This window comes from Taudactylus pleione, unplaced genomic scaffold (assembly GCF_031769625.1).
Source record: "Taudactylus pleione unplaced genomic scaffold, aTauple2 ptg000478l, whole genome shotgun sequence".
NCBI lineage: Eukaryota > Metazoa > Chordata > Amphibia > Anura > Myobatrachidae > Taudactylus > Taudactylus pleione.
Window position 1 is genome coordinate 1,434,347 of NW_028284880.1, and position 20,320 is coordinate 1,454,666.

Sequence of the window (20,320 nt, forward strand, 5' to 3'; positions counted from 1 at the left end):
CATAGATTTACACTTAGTTTACATTTTCTTGCAACATAAGGGGATGAAATATATTTATTGTGTGTGTGTGCAGGGATAATGCAGGATAATACCAGCTGCTTTTACATGTACAGAACAGACCTAAGGTAGGACACTCCTCTTATCAAAACTAAATCTCTCTGCACATTTTATATCTGCCTCACCTGCAGTGTAACACGGTTTTGCCCAGGTGCAGATTGCTTCTTTTTGTTTTTGCTCCTTTGTTATTTGCTCCTAACCCTGAATTAGGCCCACAGTACAGAATGTCATGTTTCTAACAATAACACATATGAGATGAGAAAAGGAAATGTCTATACGGTAAGTTACAGAGAGGACGTACATGCCCAGGAAGAGGAGTTGGCATGAGACCAGGTGCTCTTGGCAGTCCAGGAAAAAAAGTTTGCTCAGGAAGAGCAGGATACTAAATGATCTACTTGCCTATAATAGAGCCCATTTCAATGTGTAATTTGAAATGCAAGGAAGTATAAGCAACTACAGATCTTAGCTGTTCTCCACCAGCTGGCACTGTAAATGTTCTCCACCATTTGGCACTTTAAATGTTCTCCACCATTTGGCACTGTAAATGTTCTCCACCATTTGGCACTGTAAATGTTCTCCACCATTTGGCACTGTAAATGTTCTCCACCAGTTGGCATTGTAAATATTCTCCACTAGCTGGCTCTGTAGATGTTCTCCACCAGTTGGCATTGTAAATGTTCTCCACCAGAACCACAAAAAAAATTCTCCTTGTAGAAATATTCAACCCAATTGCTGCATATCTTATATATAAATTCATCGGTTTGTTTGTTTTTTGGTTATGTATTCGTACACCCTTGCACCGATTGGGGTGGTCCAGTTGGATCCTGGCCAGGTTTTAGGGGGGTTAGGGTCCCAGTCGGATCCCCCATTGGTGCACGCCGGGCAGAACTTTGACCCGGGGGCGCCTGTTCTGGGCCTTCCACCTAATGGAAGGGGTGTCAATTGTTCTGGGATGCCTAATGAAGTGGTTGGGGTCCTGGTCAGACCTCACGGCAGAGTCCACTGAGCAGAATTTTGACCCTGGGAGCCTTCTGTTCTGGGCCTTCCAATGAAAGGATTTGGATGACATCACATAATATGGATGAAAACTTCACAGAGTGGTAACATTAGATTCCAGAAGACATACTAGGGGTTTTTTGGGTCCCTGTATGACCTCCCGTTGGTGTACACTGGGCAGAACTTTGACCCAGGGAGCCTGTTCTTGGCCTTCCATTAGATGGATTTGGATGAAAACTTCACAGAGGGGAGGCAGTTGGTCTGGGTTGTCTGGCAATTAGTCTGGGATACCTACCTTAATTACTTGAAGATTAGGTCCTCGTCGGACCTCCCTTTGGCATGTGTTTGGCAGAACTTTGTCCCAGGGAGCCTGTTCTGGGCCTTCCACTGGATGGATTTGGCTGAAAACTTCACAGAGGGGAAACCATGGTCACGAGCCAGAGTGCCAAACTGTCAAGGTAACACAAGTTCTGGTGAGTGGTTTGAACTGGGACCACCCATTACCAAATGTCTAGTTTTGCCTATGACAATATGCATTCCATACTTGCCCAACCACTTCGGGAGAAGCCAAGAGAGGAGACACAGGTGGGTGGTGATGGGGGCGGGGACAGACTATTTGCATCATTAGACACCGCCCCATAATAAAAAAAATACTGTGACTCCTGCAAATTTTAGACAGTGCTGGACAAACTGAGGATCTCTGCTGTGTTTCTTTAAGAAAGCAAAAGTGAATATATGACATATGTTGTTGCATGAAATACTTTGTGCATTGTGCGCTTCTGTATGTGATACCCTGACAGTAGTCACATTGTTGCTCTGGGCACATCTAAGCAGGACCGGATGATGGGGAGGGCGACAGGGGCGGTCGTCCCGGGGCCCCCACACCTAAAGGGCCCCCACACAGCAGCTGCAGCTGCACAAGAGCAGGCACTGTTATTAAGCCCCGCCCACCTCGCTGAAAAATGCTGCTATTCGCGGGTCAATCGGCTGGAGGCGGAGCCAGTATGATGCATTTCCATTACAATTGTGTCATTTGGCTCCGCCCCTTTCAGATTGACCCATGAAGGGGGGCGGAGCTTAATAACATGGTGCCTTCCCGCCAGGTCCCCTCCCCATCCACAACATGCAGTGCAGATGGTGCAAGGTAAGTGTGTGTGTGTGTGACTTGTGTGTGTGTAATGTACAGTATGTGTGATACATGCATGTGTGGTGTATATATGTGTTTTCTTGTGTGACTGTATGTATGTGTGTGTAAGTATATAAATATATGTGTGTGGTGTATCTGTATATATAAATATACACAATTATATTGATAGGGGCCCCCATAAAGTTGTTGCCCCAGGGCCCCCTCAAACCTTAATCCGGCCCTGCATCTTAGCACATTATTATAGGTTGTCTGGATCTTAATATACTTGCAACTGAAAATACGAATCTTGTCAACATGTGCATCTGTAGGGTCCAGACACATTTTTACACATACATTCTCAGCACATCTTAACCTCCGACTCTAAAGAGGTCTCTAGTGCTTCAACTTTCCTCTCCCTAATTTGCCTTTAGCTGCACATTTTAAAATTTAGTTTCTGGCACAAGAGCACCATCTAGTGGTTAAACCAATCAATACCAAAATACCAAAATGAATTAAAAATGTACATTCTGGTTCAGTAATTTATGATTATTAAGATGTATGTGAGCTGTATCAGTTGACACAAGTGCAGTGATGCTAAAATGGAGTCTACCAATATGTGCATTCGTCTAACTGGCTAACGTGAGCAATGTGGAGGTGTAAGACCAGATTTGGGCTTTCAGCTCCATTCAGTTATAAAAACAAATACATTAAAATAAATGGACATAACACAAAAAGCATTGAGGTGGTACTTGAACACCGTGGTTCTTGTTAAATAGGCTCCCCCATACAAAGGAAATCCATCACTGTTGAAATTCAGAGAATCTTACCGCCTCTGAGTATAACTACTTGATAAATATACCTCTGATCACAACTGTAAACCAACCTAAAACTATCCTCCTACCATTAACACTCATCTTTCTTGACTATAGTGTAAGACCTGCTCACATGCATTGAAGGTATAGTAAGGGTTAAGCCAGGTACACACTGTACAATTATCTGTCCAGTCAGTCAATAATTGTATGATTGGTACAATTATTTATAGTTTGTATGAAAAAGCGTTAACTGATTAACGGCTTCAACAGCTCCTGCAATGGTCAGATAGCTAGATGGGAATCTGATGTTGTTCAAACACTATCTCATTTCCGACCTCCCGATTCCATTGAAGAAATCTGAAAACAGCACAGAGGCCGGGATGTACTAAAGGGGAAAATGCGGTAAAACACCCAAAACGGTTGTGGACGGATGAGTGAGATACGTCTGTGCTGCTGTGTTTAAAAAAATAAAAATTTTAAAATCTAAAAATAAAAACAGCGTGTCCCCCCAAAAAGAACAACCAGCACCGTGCTTTGCAGACCCAGTACTGGTTGTGCTAAGTACAGGGTACAAATGATGTACAGTAGGGGTCCCCCGTATTAAGCACAACCCGTACTGGGCTATTCAGAACCAGTCCTAGTTGCCAAAATACGGGGGACAAATTACGTAGGGGACCCCCGTATTCAGGGCAACCAGCACTGGGCTCTGAGAGCCAGTCCTGGTTCTGGAAAAAATGCGTAGCGTTCCCCTGTGTTATCCATTTGCACCACACACTACACAATCAACCCAGCACCCACCGCCCAGGGGTGCCAGGGATAGCGATAATGATCAGAATTTCATTGCTTTTTTTTAAGTTTGAGTGGCACAAATTCAGTACTGTAGGTTTTGTGAAATTTCAGATCATGTCTAAGAAGCCTTCATGGGACATGTGAAACCGTAAGTTTTTTTGACTGTGGAATATATATATATATATATATATATAATGGAATAAGCCTGGCACTCAGGACGATGAGGATAAGAATGCGGGTGCCATCCTAAAAAAATACACACAAAATCCTTCTGGCTTGGGTATGCACTCAGCACGATGAAAGGGAAAGCGGCACTCCAATGGGTGAATAAAGTCAATATGTATTAATAATAAATAATACAATTAATTATTAATAATACAAGTTGTATTATTAATACATATTGACTTTATTCACCCATTGGAGTGCCGCTTTCCCTTTCATCGTGCTGGGTGCATACCCAAGCCAGAAGGATTTTGTGTATGTATATATATATATATATATATATATATATATATTTATATATATATATATATATATATATATATATATAGCCAGGGCCAAAAGTTTTGAGAATGACACAAGTATTGGTTTTCACAAAGTCTGCTGCTTCAGTTTTTATGATGGCAATTTGCATATACTCCAGAATGTCATGAAGAGTGATCAGAATTGCAATTAATTGCAAAGTCCCTCTTTGCCATGACAATGAACTTTGGGCTTGATTCAGACCTGCTCGCTAGATGCATTCGCATGCAGCGGATGTATGCAAATCCACGATCGCACGGCAAGGCAATAGAACGTCCACTATATCTTAGCGTGCAATCGCTCTGTGTATACAGACGCCCACCAGCCTGTCTTAAGATGCCCACTTTCCCACGTCCTGTCCAGGAAGTGTATGCAACTATTGGTAACATCAAGTACCATCGGAAGCGATCGCAGCACCTGTGGCTGACCATACCCTACCGCAAGCATTGCGAGTGATTGTGTGTAATTCAGCCATGTGACGTGTACTATGATGCTGCTTCTTAATTATGCACGCCTCTGAAAGGGAGTTGAGATGCTCAGGCATGCCTGCGTTCGCACCACCACTCCCCCGTTTCATGGACCACCCACAAATGGCTTGTCCTGTCACTCTAGCTAGCGTGCTGTCTATGCGCAGCAAGCGAACGCTTCCCAATTACATGGACTGCAGTAGTTTGCACACCCGCACTGCGATGCTTACCCATGCTCAGATTGCAAAAATCAGCTGGGTGCGTGTGACGCAGCCTAGCGAATGGGTCTGAATCTGGACCTTAATCCCAAAAACATTTCCACTGCATTTGAGCCCTGCCACAAAAGGACCAGATTACATCATGTCAGTGATTCTGTTGTTAACACAGATGAGAGTGTTGATGAGGACAAGGCTGGAGATCACTCTGTCATGCAGAATGAGTTAGAATAACAGACTGGAAGCTTTAAAATGAGAGTAGACCTTGAAATCATTGTTCTTCCTCTTTGCTTTGCACAAAAAGGGCTTCACAGGCAAGGATATTGCTGCTAGTAAGATTGCACCAAACTCAACCATTTATCGAATCATCAAGAACTTCAAGGAGAGACGTTCAATAGTTGTGAAGAAGGCTTCAGGGGGCCCAAGAGTGTCCAGCAAGCGCCAGGAACGTCTCCTAGTTGATTCAGCTGCGAGATTGGGGCACCACCAGTGCAGAGCTTGCGCAGGAATGGCAGCAGGCAGGTGTGAGTGCATCTTCACACACAGTGAAGCAAAGACTTTTGGAGAATGGCCTGGTGTCAAGAAGGGCAGCAAAGAAGCCACTTCTCTCCAGGCAAAACATCAGGGAGATACTGAAATTCTGCAAAAGGTACCGGGATTGGACTGCTGAGGACTGGAGAAAAGTTATTATGTCTGATGAATCCCCTTTAAGATTGTTTGGGGCATCTTGAAAAACGCTTGTCCGGAGAAGGAGAGGTGAGCGCTACCATCAGTCCTGTGTCATGCCAACAGTAAAGCATCCTGAGACCAGTGCAAAGTAGGTGGGATTAGTACACCTGTGTGAAAACTGTTGGTATCAATGTGCTTGGCAGTCTAGTGGCCCCAACACTCACAGACCTTCAAGCTGCTATGACAAACCCCAAACATCCACATTCCAAATAACCCCACCACCAACACCACTGAGACTGAACATAGACTTTAAAACCTCCACACACACAACTCCTTACGACAGAAAGACCAAACTCACACCCAGTGGCGTAACTAGGGTATTTGGAGCCCAGGGCAAATTGAAAAATGGAGCATCCCCCCCTATGTGCGTATGCCGAAGAATGGGCGTGGTCACAAGGGGCGTGGTCACTGAAAAATGGGTGTGTCAACAAGACACACACACCTTTCTTGTCACTCTGGGAACAGTCCTTTCCATATGCACCTTAATGCAGTCCCCCCTATGCAGTGCCCCCAGTAGTGGTCCCTCTTATGCAGGCCCGCATTAATGCCCCTTACACAGTACCCCAGTAGTGGTCCCCCTTATGCAGCCCCCCATTAGTTCCCCTTATACAGTGCCCCCAGTAGTGGTCCCCCTTATGCAGGCCCCAGTAGTGGTCCCCCTTTATGCAGGCCCACAGTAGTGGTCCCTTTTATGCAGGCCCCCATTAGTACCCCTTATATGGTGCCCCCCAGTAGTAGTTCTCCTTAAGCAGTGCCCCCGGGAGTGGTCCCCCTTATGCAGGTCCCCAGTAGTGGTCCCCCATATGCAGGCCCCCAGTAGTGATCGCCCTATGCAGTGTCCCTTATACAGTGTCCCCCAGTAGTGGTCCCCCCTGTGCTGTGCCCCTTGTGCCCCCAGTAGTAAGCCTCTTATATGATGTTCCCAGTAGTAGTCCCCCCTATGCAGTGTCCCCAGTAATGGTCCCCCCTATGCAGTTCCCCTTATATAGTGCCCCCTGTAGTAGCCCCCCTATGCAGTGCCCCCCATGTAGTGCCCTTTATATAGTGCCCACAGTAGTGTTCCCCCAATGTAGTGCCCCCAGTAGTGGTCCCCCGATGCAGTGCCCCCAGTAGTGGTCCCCTGATGCAGTTCCCTCAGTAGTAGTCCTCCCCAGTATTGCCCCCAGTAGTGGTCTCCCAATGCAGTGCCCCCGGCAGTAGTCCTCCCCCAGTAGTAGTCCACCCCCGATGCAGTGCCCCCAGTAGTGGTCCCCCCTGATGCAGTTCCCCCCAGTAGTAGTCCCCTCCCCAGTAGTAGTCCCCCGATGCAGTTCCCACAGTAGTAGTCCCCCTAGTATTGCTCCCAGTAGTGGTCCCCCCCTGTAGTGACCCCAGTAGTGGTCCCCCAATGCAGTGCCTCCAGTAGTAGTCCCCACCCCATTAGTGGTCCCCCCCAATGCAGAGCCCCCAGTAGTAGCCCCCCCAGTAGTGGTCCCCCCTGATGTAGACCCCCCTCCTCCAGCATTGCAGACAAACACACATGTAAAAAAAAAAAAAAAAAAACACCTAAATCCCCGCTCTGGTTCCTGCTCCCGCTGCCGTCCCCATCTCCATTACCCACTGCGGGAGCCGGAAGATGGAGCTCATGAGTGAGCTCCAGCCCGGCTCCGGCAGTGGGCGAAGCAGTCAATGAGAGTCTGTCTGACTCTCATTGGCTGCTAATTAAAACAAACACAAAGCCACTGGCGCGCGGCTGTGTGTTTGTTACTTACTGTGTAGTGCTGACCGAACTCTGTCCGGTCAGTACTACACTGACCATGGTGTCCTGGACCTCAGCCAGCAGTGCCCCCCCTGTGCCACCGGTCCAATGGAGCCCAGGGCACACGCCCTGCTCGACCCCTCTTAGTTATGCCACTGCTCACACCCCAAATATCACTCCCAACCCACACTGTGGAGTCTTGAATCATCCCAGAAATTGTTGCACCCCCGGATAGCACCCACTCCTATCCCCAGATTTCACAATAGTAACCAAACCAAGCATAATAACCAAACCAAGTTACCAAGCCAAGCACTCAGAAATAATCAGCCTTACCAACTGTGGCACTCAGCAAGAAATTATCTCTGAAGTCTGTGACACACAGCAAAAATAAATGCAGTAGCCTGTCGCACCCAGCAACAATCAGATATGCCATCTGTTGCACTCAGCAATAATAAACGTGTTCTGTGACACCCATCAGCAATAAGCAGTAATCAGCAATAAGCAGAGCAGACTGGCACACGGATGGCATATGCTGATTGCATACCTCCCAACTGTCCCGAATTCAGCGAGACAGTCCCGTTTTTCTGGGACTGTCCCGCTGTCCCACCCGCGGGCCTCAGTATCCCGCGGTGGGGGGGAATTTGGAGAGAGCACATAGCAGAGCAGCGGGTGCATGCGCATGGCATCTGTAAACCTGTGTAAGGAGAGCCTGGCGGCTGCCCAGCATCTCGTGGAGCGCTGGGCACGCTCCCTATAGTGACATCAACGGGGGTTGCAGTGAGGCTCCGCCCCATTTCCAATAGGCCACGCCCCTCCAAGCAAAGCCTCGTCCCACTTTTTGGAAGTGTCCCTCTTCGTGAAAAGAAAAGTTCTGATGTATGTGATTGTCCGGGTACCACTATAACATGGAGGGAAAATACTAGAGATGTGCGCTGACCCCCGTGTTTTGGTTTTGGATCTGGATCTCCCCTGGTTTTGGATCTGAATCTGGTTTTGGATTTTTTTCCTTGGTGTTTTGTTTTTCGGCTTTGGTTTTAGTTTTGGATCTGTATTTTTTCCCAAAAATTATATATAAACAGCTAACACCACATAATTTGTGCCTGATTTTGTTCCTACAGTAATATTAACCTTAATAACAATCATTTTCAGGCATTTCTAGGCATTTTCAACCACTTCACAGATCACAATATTGATTTCACTATTTTTCACCAATATAGGCCAAAGGCTGCAGCGAGCTGGCTGGCTAAAGTAAGCGACAGAGCAGCAGCACAAACGCACGGCAGTTTAAAAAATATCAGACATCTATTAAACATTGCCACACAGCAGTGGCAGACAGGATGGCAGATTATTAATAAACTATAATAATGTCAGTCGGCAATGCCCCAAATTGTGCCAAATGTAAAGAAAAGAGGTGCAAGATGGAATTGTTATTCCCACCCACTCTTAAGAGGGGTATTAAAAAGGGCATGCACAGTTTAACAAACCAAGGCCCTGATGTTGATTGACAGCACGCCCCCTTTGATGGGTGTGCCGGGGGCGTGCCTGCCAGACGGAGGCGTTCCCAAGGAAACGCCTACCATCAGAAGCTGGCCCCACTGACATCACTAGTGATGTCAGTGGGAGTGATTTTGGCTCTGATAGAGCCAAAATCACTCCTGGCCTTGCGGTTGAGAAACTCAACCGCAGGCTTCTGGTCGCAGTGGCGATGGTCGCGATAGTCAAAACTAGAGATGAGCGGTTCGGATTCTATGGAATCCGAACCGCTCCGAACATTGGGGATCCGAGTCCACCCGAACCCTGTTCGGGTGTTCACCGCCTGACTCGGATCCCCGTTCGGGGCCGAACGGCGGCCGCCTGATGTCGGATTCTCACTAGAGAATCCGACATCAGGTCTCCTCGCGTGTAGGGCAGAGCGCAGTGATAGCGCTCTGCCCTACACAGACACAGACACACAGCCGCCAGCGGCAGCTGTGTGTTTGTTACAGCAGCCAATGAGAGTCACACAGACTCTCATTGGCTGCTGCACGGAGGGAGCCGGCTGGAGCTCACACATGAGCTCCGTCTTCCGGCTCCCTCCTCAGCGTGTGACAGAGCGGACGGCGCGGGAGCGGGGATACAGGTAAGTTTTTATTTTTTTATTTGTGCAAGGGCCGGGGGCACTACTGGGGGGGGTCTGCACTACTGGGGGGGCTATACTACTGGGGCGGCCATACTACAGAGGGGCCTGCTACTGGGCTGGGGGCTATACTACTGGGGGGGGTCTGCACTACTGGGGGGGGTCTGCTACTGGGGGGGCTATACTACTGGGGGGGCCATACTACAGAGGGGCCTGCTACTGGGGGGGGCTATACTACTGGGGGGGGTCTGCTACTGGGGGGGGATCTGCACTACTGGGGGGGGTCTGCTACTGGGGGGGCTATACTACTGGGGGGGCCATACTACAGAGGGGCCTGCTACTGGGGGGGGCTATACTACTGGGGGGGGGTCTGCACTACTGGGGGGGGTCTGCTACTGGGGGGGCTATACTACTGGGGGGGCCATACTACAGAGGGGCCTGCTACTGGGGGGGGCTATACTACTGGAGGGGGTCTGCTACTGGGGGGCCATACTACTGAGGGGCCTGCTACTGGGGGGGCCATACTACTGGGGGGGCTTACTACTACTGGGGGGGCTGCTACTGGGGCAGCCTACTACAGGGGGGGCCATACTACGGGGGGGCCCATACTACAGGGGGGGCTACTACTGGGGCAGCCTACTACTGGGGGAGGCCTGCTACTGGGGGGGCCATACTACTAGGGGGGCCATACTACTGGGGGGCATACTACTGGGTGGCATGCTAATGGGGGGCATACTACTGGGGGGGCCTGCTAATGGGGGGCATACTACTGGGTGGCATGCTAATGGGGGGCATACTACTGGGGGGGCCTGCTAATGGGGGGCATACTACTGGGGGGCATTCTACTGGGGGCACTGCATAGTGGACCCTACTACTAAGGGGACTGCATAGGGGGCACCACTGCTGGGGGACATTGTGTAAGGGACACCGCTACTGTGGGCATTGTGTAAAAGGGTCACTACTGTGGGCATTGTGTAAAAGGGGCACTACTGTGTGTCGTAACATAAATAAGAGACACTACTTTATGGTGTAATGTGAATCAGGCCCTATGTGCGGTGTAATGCTAATAAGATTGTGCACTGTGACTCCTAGGGCCGTAGCACACTTTGTAAACAAGTACTGTGACTCTGCTGGCCGTACCCCACTGGGTGGGTGCACTACTTTTCATTTCTGCCACTGCTGTGTGGCAATGTGTCATAGATGTGCTTTATACTGTGGTGTCTGTGTCGTTGTGCCGCTGCTTTGTCGCTTAGTAACCAGTCAGCTCACTGCAACCTTTGGCCAATAATGTTGAAAACAATATTATAAGCTGTGATATGGTCTAAATTGACTGGAAATTAATGTTATTGAGGTTAATAATACTCTAGGAAGAAAAAAAAGACCAATTTATGTGATTTTAGCTTTTTTTGTCAATTTTTGTAAAAAAATCCAAATCCAAATCCAAATCCAAAGCCAGTCACCGCAGTTTGGCAAATCCAAATCCAAATCCAAAGCCGGACGACGAATTAGAACCAAATCCAAATCCAAATCCGGCAAAAATGGTCCGGCGCACATCCCTAGTCAAAACCATCGCGACCATCATCCTGCACGCTCGTATATGCTGTGGGACGCTCCATATTTATGGAGGTGGGCCCTGATTCAGAGCGACCGCTCAGGTCAGAGCGTCCGGCTCTGAATCAGGGCCCAAGCACTTTAGCCACTAGGACTAACACTTTCGTGGCTGAACTCCTTGGTTTGTTTGGGCCCCCACAAAACATTTTTTGGAAGGACTACCTTTAATTATTGAGGAGGTTGATGATGAGGGTGTTGGCGGTGGAGATTGCATGTGCTGGTCCAAACTGCTGGTAGTTGATACTGGACTGCTTGTTATCAATTTACAAATTTAAATTTTGTTAAACAAATTGCATGAACCCGCTGCAAATGACGTAACAGGGAGGAGGTGCCTAGATGGTTAACGTCCCTTCCTCCACTAACTTTGGCTTTACAAATGGTACAGATGCCTTCACAACTGTTGTCAGAATTTAGATTAAAATTACTACACACCCAAGACGTGGCTTTTCTGGCTTTCTTTTTATCATTAGCAAGAACTGCTGCCACTGGTGGCTGATTTACTCAAACCACATCCTCATCATCAACATCCACATTAGCGTCAGATAGGACACTAATTCTCCCCTCATCCTCCTTTTGCACTTCCTCCACACTATCATCCTCATTTTTGATTATTTCACCATCTAATACTGGCACAGCCGTCAACTGGGTGACAGCTGTTATTCTTACTTCCTCTATCAAAGGACTGTTTAATAGTCAATTGTTTTTTTGACATTACTACTAGTAGTAGTCTTATTGGTCCCTTTCTGGGATGAAGATCCACCCTCAGCAGCAGTAACAGGCGTAGCACTCAAGGATCCTTCTAAGGAATCACAGATAGGAAAGGAGTCAGTCATGCTTATGAAATTAGATGCAGGACTACTTCCAATCACGAATGAGGATGTTGATGATGATGCAGGTGTTGGTGGTGGAGATTGCAGGAGCTTGGATCGATATAGAAGGGAGCAGCTAGGTGACACTGGACTGATTGTTGTTCGTATTTTTGTCCCCAAAGTTTTAGAATTTCAAATATTCTTTCCAATTTGATGAATGTGCTGCAACTGACGTAACAGGGAGGAGGTTCCAAGATGGCTAAGGTTCTTACCTCTACTCACTGTTACATGGCAATGGTTACAAATGGTTTGGCAAACGTTGTCCGGATTTGGGTGGAAATTATTCCACACATGAGAAGTGGATTTTTTGGTCCTTTACCCAGGCATGGCAACACAACAACAAGATTTTTCCCACCAGGGGCAACAACTTGCCTGATTTACAGTTTTTACACAAATATCCTCGCCATCAACATTCTCATCATCCTTGTTGTTATCGCCAACTAGATAAATATCCTCCTCATCCTCCTCATGCAATTCCATAGAAGCATCCTCGATTCCTCCGTCAGTAGGCACACAAATGGTGGAAGAAGGATCCTCTTCAAGTACAGTATTACTAGAAAGGTCAAGCTCACACATGGCAACCGCGGACACACTTGTACTCTCCTTGGGGACTTGTGATTTTTCAGAGCACACAGTTGGTTCCGGTGTCTTACTCGTCTTAACAATTTTTTTTTGTACCTCTCCTACAAGCAGAAGGGCTTAAATTATCATTAGAACCATCAGTCATCATAAATTTAGGCCAATGCTTTATCCTTTCTTTGCCACTTTGTGTAGTGAATGGCATATTGCCAATTTTTGGTTTCTCTAAAGCTGACTTAGCTTGAAATGCTTTTTGCTTTAAAAAGGGTAAAAGAAGATTTTTTTTAGCCTGACTTTTTGGCCTGACTTAAGCCCTGGTACATCGACCTTCATAGATGATGTTGACAGCCTTGCATCGTCGTCATGACTGTTGCTGGCAGCTACAAGACTGGTATGTGGATCCTGCTTTCCGGTCATGTGACTGTCCTCCATACTTACTACGCACACAGTTTTTTTTTCTGGAGCACTGAGGGTGAACCCCAGAAAGAGGCAGCAGCCCCTTGACAGACAGCAGCACAGCACCCCTGTGCAGCTACGCAGATGATAGGTGTGGCTAACACGCACACAAAATTTTTTTATTTTTTATTTTTCGGCAGCAGCCCTTTGACAGACAGGAGCACAGCACCCCTGCACAGCTACGCCGATGACAGGTGTGTCTAACATGCACACAAAAGAAATGAATTTATTTTTTGGGTAGCAGCCCTTTGACAGACAGCAGCACGCACCCCTGCGCACACTACGCCGATGACAGGTGTGGCTAACATGCACACAAAACAAATTGTTTATATATATAAATTTTTTTAACACTGGGGTGAACCCCTGAAAGAGGCAGCAGCCCCTTAACAGCAGCACAGCACCCCTGCACTGATGACAAGTGTGGCTAACACTAATTTTTTGGGGTTTTTTTCACACTGGGGGTGGGTAAAGAGCACCCCTGAAGGACAGAGCACCCCCTGGACAACACAGCACTACAGCCAGCCAGCCCCTATGGACAACAGCCAGCCCCTATGGACAGGTCAACGAGAGCCAGCCAGCCCCTATGGACAGGACAACGACAGCGTCAGCGTGCAATTAACAACAGCACAGCACAGGTCCCAGCTCCCTCCCTCTTCATCACTCTCCACAGCCGGAATAAAAAATGGTGGCAATCGCTGGACCTTTATAGAATCCAAAAATCTGCGAGAATCCGACAGCGGGATGATGACATTTTGCCTCGTTTTCAGATCTGAGTCAGGCGGAGAAACCTGAGCCGACTCAGATCTGCCTCGGATCACCTAAGTTCGGGTAGGTTCGGTTCTCAGGGAACCGAACCCACTCATCTCTAATTCCCTATCATATGTACACTATGGAAAAAAATTTGTTTGTTTTTGGGGTGTGGGGGGAGGTCAGAAGACCTGGGGAAGCCATGACCAGAAATTGATCTAATGACTTCAGTGCTGTGGGGCAATATTGCTAACCACTATTCCACCCATACTGCCCCATTTGTCATTTAATTTATGAATTGTCTATTTGGATCTAATATTCAGGAGGGATCCTAGGTAGTAAGCATGATTTAATTGTGGAGTGCAGGTCTGTTTTGCTGATATAGCTAATCTATCTCTATATAAACATCTGTCTATATACAGTAGATACTAGTATGACAATACTGTATAAATATTTGTATGTTCTCTGTGTTGCTGGGGGACCCTGCTCCTTCCACTATATAACTCTCAGCCTGTGGGTTCCTGCTGCCCCCATTCCCCTCCTCACATCATGTCACTGCCCCTGTCACATGCAGCCCTGTCCTCACTAACACATCCCTCATCTCCTGATATACTCTGTGCTGCTGGGGACCCTGCTCCTCCCACTATATAACTCTCAGCCTGTGGCCTCCTGCTGCCCCCATTCCCCTCCTCACATCATGTCACTGCCCCTGTCACATGCAGCCCTGTCCTCACTAACACATCCCTCATCTCCTGATATACTCTGTGCTGCTGGGGACCCTGCTCCTCCCACTATATAACTCTCAGCCTGTGGCCTCCTGCTGCCTCCATTCCCCTCCTCACATCATGTCACTAGCGCTGTCACATGCAGCCCTGTCCTCACTAATACATCCCTCATCTCCTGATATACTCTGTGCTGCTGGGTCATCTTGCTTCTTCCACTATATAACTCTGGGGCCTATTCATCATAACCTAAAATTATCTGGAGGTAATTAGGTTTAGAACTCGCATGGAGCTCTACCTAATTATTCATCGAATTCATCATTCCTCCTGTCCATAACTATCTATTTCGAAAAGCTGTCATTTTTGTGATGACAGCTTTTTGGGAAATAGACAGTTGTCCCTCTCTACTCTACCTTACCGCAGCTGGAATCTGTGCTGCGTATGCGCTGTTACATTTATAATACCAGCGCATGCACAGTACTGCCTACAGCTGCGGTAATTTTGTGTCCCCCCTCACCCCCCCTCCCCCCTCCGCATAACTCCCCACCTTCCCCGGCTTACCTGCCCGCCGCAGCCACCTCCAGCTCCAGTGTCTGCTCTTACACCTGTTTTTTCCTAAACTTTGTGTTCTGCTGGGAGAACACAGTGTCCGAGCAACCATCAGAGCCAGAGGAGGTACCAGAGTGATGGAGGGAGACCTGCCCAGTTGACAGCAGGTAAGTGTTACCTGCTATATGCCACCTCACAGTGGCGGATAGTAACGCCATCAAATTCCGAAAATACATGATTTTTGGAATTTGATGAATACCATAATTTCCATACCCCCATACTAATGTGCTCAACCATGGATATCTCTAAAACCTGAGCTGTTGGGGAGCCTTGAGGACCGCATTTGAGAACCTCTGGCTTCTACAAATGTTTTTTTCACAATCTGAGAAAATGTATTCTAAATATGATTTTGGCAGCCCTAACCAATTAACAGCATCTACCAAGATAACCCATATAATACAAAGCTAATACTTAATCTTAAGAGATTTTTAAAAAAATGTATTCTATTATTTATTTATTTATTTTTAGCCACATTGTTATGGACTTGAAAGTGATGTCTTTTTTTTCAAACAAACAAGCATTAATGTATATTAATGACTCACAGCACAACAGACATGGATGTAATGCTATATTAACAAATCACTCACTATATATTTTTTTAAATAAAATAGAAAACAATTTATTAAATGTCACAAATGCAATTCAACTGATTATAATTAATCTTTTTGCAATTGTATTAAATCACTAAACAATTTAATAAATATATGGCTTTTGGTAATACAAAATAATTTTGGATAAAGATTTTATTGGTTCAATAGATTTTTTTTTTATTAACTTGGTCCAAAGAATGGTAAAAGGGTCAGAATATCCATCCGTAAAAGGGTCGATACAAGCCGAAGTCAGAGCCAAAATATCTGTCCTTAGAATGGTCAATACTAGCCAAGGTCAAGATCTGAAGCAAACATGGGTCAGAGCGACACAGGAGTTGTTAACACTGGCTTTCGAATGATAGTCCAAAGCCTGAATAAAAGGTCATCGTCCAATCAAAAGGCTGCAATAAACTGACTGGACAATCATCTGTGTCACGTTTAGGGTGTTTAGATCCCAGTCATGACCCATGGAATGGGCTGATGGGTTGTAGCAGAATAGTGCTGGTAGGAACAGAGGTCTACACATGGGTGAGACCCATGTGGTAAATGCCTGGTGCCTTCGGAGAGGTCAGCGATAGCTGCAAGGCTTCGAGTCTGCTCCATGGAACCAATTTAGTGGAACTCAACCCCTTACGATGAATGTAGGGAAAAGGAGCCGGAACCAGTGTTTGAGAACTGAGAGGATTCCGTATTCCCTGAGTATTTCCTCAGCAGCTCTCTCATTGGTTGTCCTCATGTTGTGCTGTCATGCACTGCAATCGCAAGATAGGACAGACAGATGGTGAGGTACCCTGACAGCAGATGCTGCTTCTATCTATTTCTGAGAGCCATTGTGCCTGCTCTCTCATTCCCTGTTCACTACTTTGTATAACAGGGAACAGCAGAGGCAGCGACTTATAAGTGCTCCACTCTTTTACCTATACCACTACCTTGACACAAGGCTAAAGATGTTATCTGCTAAGCTATCTTGCACTATTAAATGTGATAAGTTTTCTATGTTTGATAGCAAATGTATGTATACTGATTAAGCATCACTGTATAAAAAATAGATCGTGATTATAGGCTACTCTCCTGGTAGGCCAAAACTTAGGAAATACTGAAAACATGCAGTATCTGCTACAGACAATCTTTGGTGAGCTAAACAGCACGCTCATACCTGGAATATACTCAGAGCTGGCCCTAGGCATTGGCAAACTAATCAAATGCCTAAGGGCATCCAAGCCTGTCTAGGGCTGGCATCCGGCAGAGGTTTGGGGCAGGCACTGAGGAACGGCAGCAGCTAACAGTGAGTAGGCAAGGCAGCGGTGGAACAGCCGGTAGTGGATCCGGGGCACCTGGACAGTGGGGCTCTGCTATTGGTTAGGCGGCTGAGATGGGAGCTCTCAGCTCCGAACGGGCAGCAGGCAGCTCACAGCCAGCAGCAGTAGGCTGCCACTGCTGGAGCAAGCAGGTCCAGGGAGGCTGCTGCAGAGTACCAGACTCTCACAGTGAGGGCAGTGGGCATCAACAAAAATGGGCACTTGTCTCTGGAGGAGGTCTGCTGTGCATGCCCAGCCACAGCTGCTCCTCCTCCCATGGGCCTTTGCAGAGTCTGCACTGACTCCCTGCAGCTTGCCAGCGTCACCATCACAAAGCGCAGTGAAGAGGATGCACCGTGGGCTGTAACAAAGGAGGATACCTGGATAGTTGTATATTTTATGCGTTTAGCAAGTGTTTATTAAAAATAACAATAAGCCATAAACCAATGTGTTATTGTTGGTAACTGTGTATAAACACTAAGCTTGGTGGTGGGATTATCTGATAGGGGGCACCAACAAAATTCTTGTTTAGGGCATCAAATTGCTTAGTACCGGCTCTGAACATACTGAATATAGGCTTGTGATTTACCTTTGTCTCACAATTGAAATATGGTATGCACATACCTGGTATATACTGATTTGCATATATTTGGTCCTATGTGGTTTAGAAGTACCTAATAAGAACTCTATTTAGATACAGGCCCTAATTACAGGCTATTCTTTGGTATGCTTAAACCTGGGATATACTGAATATATACTCTACCTACAACATATGGTTTTCTGTGATTCTTTTGTAATTCACATTATATAATATGGTCCTGTATGCTTAGATCTAGGATATTCAGAATACATGCCTCATGATTTTCCTATAATTCACAGGACTAAATATGATATTCTCAAACCTGGGATATACTGATTACATGCTCTATTTGGAACATATGGTTCTATGTGATTTACCTGTAAATGTATTGATGACCCCACACTGCTGATTAACATTCTTATGTATATTAATTGAACAACCTAAACCTTATAGACTCTAAGGCAGTGTGTAACGCAGATATTTTCTGTACATGTATTGCACAATAATTGACCCTGAGAGACAGATTACTTGCTAAGTTTGATATGTATTGGTCACTTTGTGAGTAGGGGGCCCATTTATTAATGATCGCATTTTGCAATGCGATCAGGGCATCCAGTACCGCCCATGATCGCATTGCAAAATGCGATCATACCGGCTGAATATACTATCCGGCACATGTAGGGAGACGGGCTCCGTCCCTGCGATGTGGCCGGAGTGCATGCGGGACTGCTGCGCACATGAGCGGCGCCCATTGCTGGCGGAGGGATCTAGGAGATCCCTCCGCCGGCTGAATTGCGGTAAGTCCCCATAGACTACAGTGGCTAACGCTATCTTCAGATGGCGTTAGCTGCTGGGGCCAATATCGGGAATGCTTCGCATTCCCGATATTGATACATTTGGCAGAAACCTATAGGGGAGGCGGCTGCGGGCGGCAGTGGAGGGATCGCAGCAGGTATCGGAGATACCTGCTGCGGTCCCTCTTTCATACATCCGGGGGATACTTAATATTTGAGGTAAACCCCTGAAAACAGGTGTTTTCGGGGAAATTACCTCAAATTAACTTTGATAAATGGTCCCCTAGGTGTCTTTTCTTTTAATCTGATTGTCCTTTGACTTTCTATATACTGTATTCTTATTTCCATCATAAATATTTTTTCGCTGTCTCTCACATATCTCATATTGTCAGACTGCTCCGGCATTTAGAGAATCTTTCTGATTTTACCAATAGGACAAGTAGCCCAGGGTTATGCTGAGATTACTGCCAATATCTGGATTAATTGATGTTACTTATGCTGGGCATACACTGCCAGATAAAATGTCTGTCAGACCGATAGACATTTTATCTGGCTGCCTGCCAGCCGCAGAAGTCGCCGGCATACACTGTGAGAGAAATCTCACAGTGTATTAGTCCGACATCTGCGCTCCGCCCCCGGGGGCGGAGACATTTCCCTGTTCCAGGAAATGTCTGTCTGTCGGCTGCGCTGGGCATGCCCGACCGAGCAATATTTAACCCTCGGTCGCCCGCATACACGCTGCAATTATCGCGGCGATCCGCCGATATCGGGCGGATCGTCCCGATAATTGCAGAGTGTATGGCCAGCATTAGTGACGTGCGGTTAGGTCAATGGCTGGGGAGAGACACATGGAGTGCTGGGAGCCTGTCTCACACCCTACTCACTATAACTCTTCCCTCACTACACTAAGCTTCAGAATCCATTGATTCTCCTATCTGCATCACTGTGTCTTCTCATGCTGCTGCTGCTGCTCACAACTCTGATCTCTAAACACTGCAGTGCACTTCCTGGTCACATGACACATCCAAGGTGTCCATCAGTGCTCAAGGCATGCCCCATACTCAGAGGCATGCCTCTATTAGCTCTCTTTCTGTGAAGCTTACTGCCCCTGGTATGGCCCAGCCCCCAACTCTGCATGCAGTGTCTTGACTATACAGAACCAAGGCTGAGCTATTCCTGCAGTCCCAGGGAGCTCCACAAAGATGGTGAGTGTTAACTATAAAAATGATTACTAAAAACAAAGAAGATGTTTTTAAGTTATAAATATCTTCTGTATTCTAATCATTTTCTCTACCTCCTTTGCCTACCCTGATAGCACATCCCTGATAACCCACCAGAATGTTGGTCTTTCTTCTCTATTTTTGTCTGTTATAAGTGTACTGTAGGTCAAAACAATTATTTAGTAACATGTAATGTTATATACTCTGTAATATGCTGTGATGTGAGTACCCTGCTTTAGAAGCACAGGCTACACCTATGTATTTTTCTGTGTATGTATCTGTTTACTCTCTGGAATTCACAACACTCTAGGAGAGGACCAACAGAGGGACAACCGCCACCTATAGATGGTACAGCGAGTAGTGAGCACAAAAGTAGGTCAGGAGATGCAATTCTGATTATATTAATGTAATGAATTACAGAAGTAAACTGAAGTACAGTGAGGATAAAGTCCAGTTGAACCTGCAATGAGCAGGAGAGATGTACTCAGGGGACTTGCTAGTAGATGAGGTCACTGTGGCAGAAGACTTGGCACTGGAAGCACTAGGAATGTCTTTGTAATGACCAGGAGACTTCAGATTACCACAGTCTGGAATCACAGAATAACTCACAGACTTGGACGACAGATTACCCGGGTAAGAACCGGGAGGTCGTAGATGTGGAACCGGAGGCTTGAACCA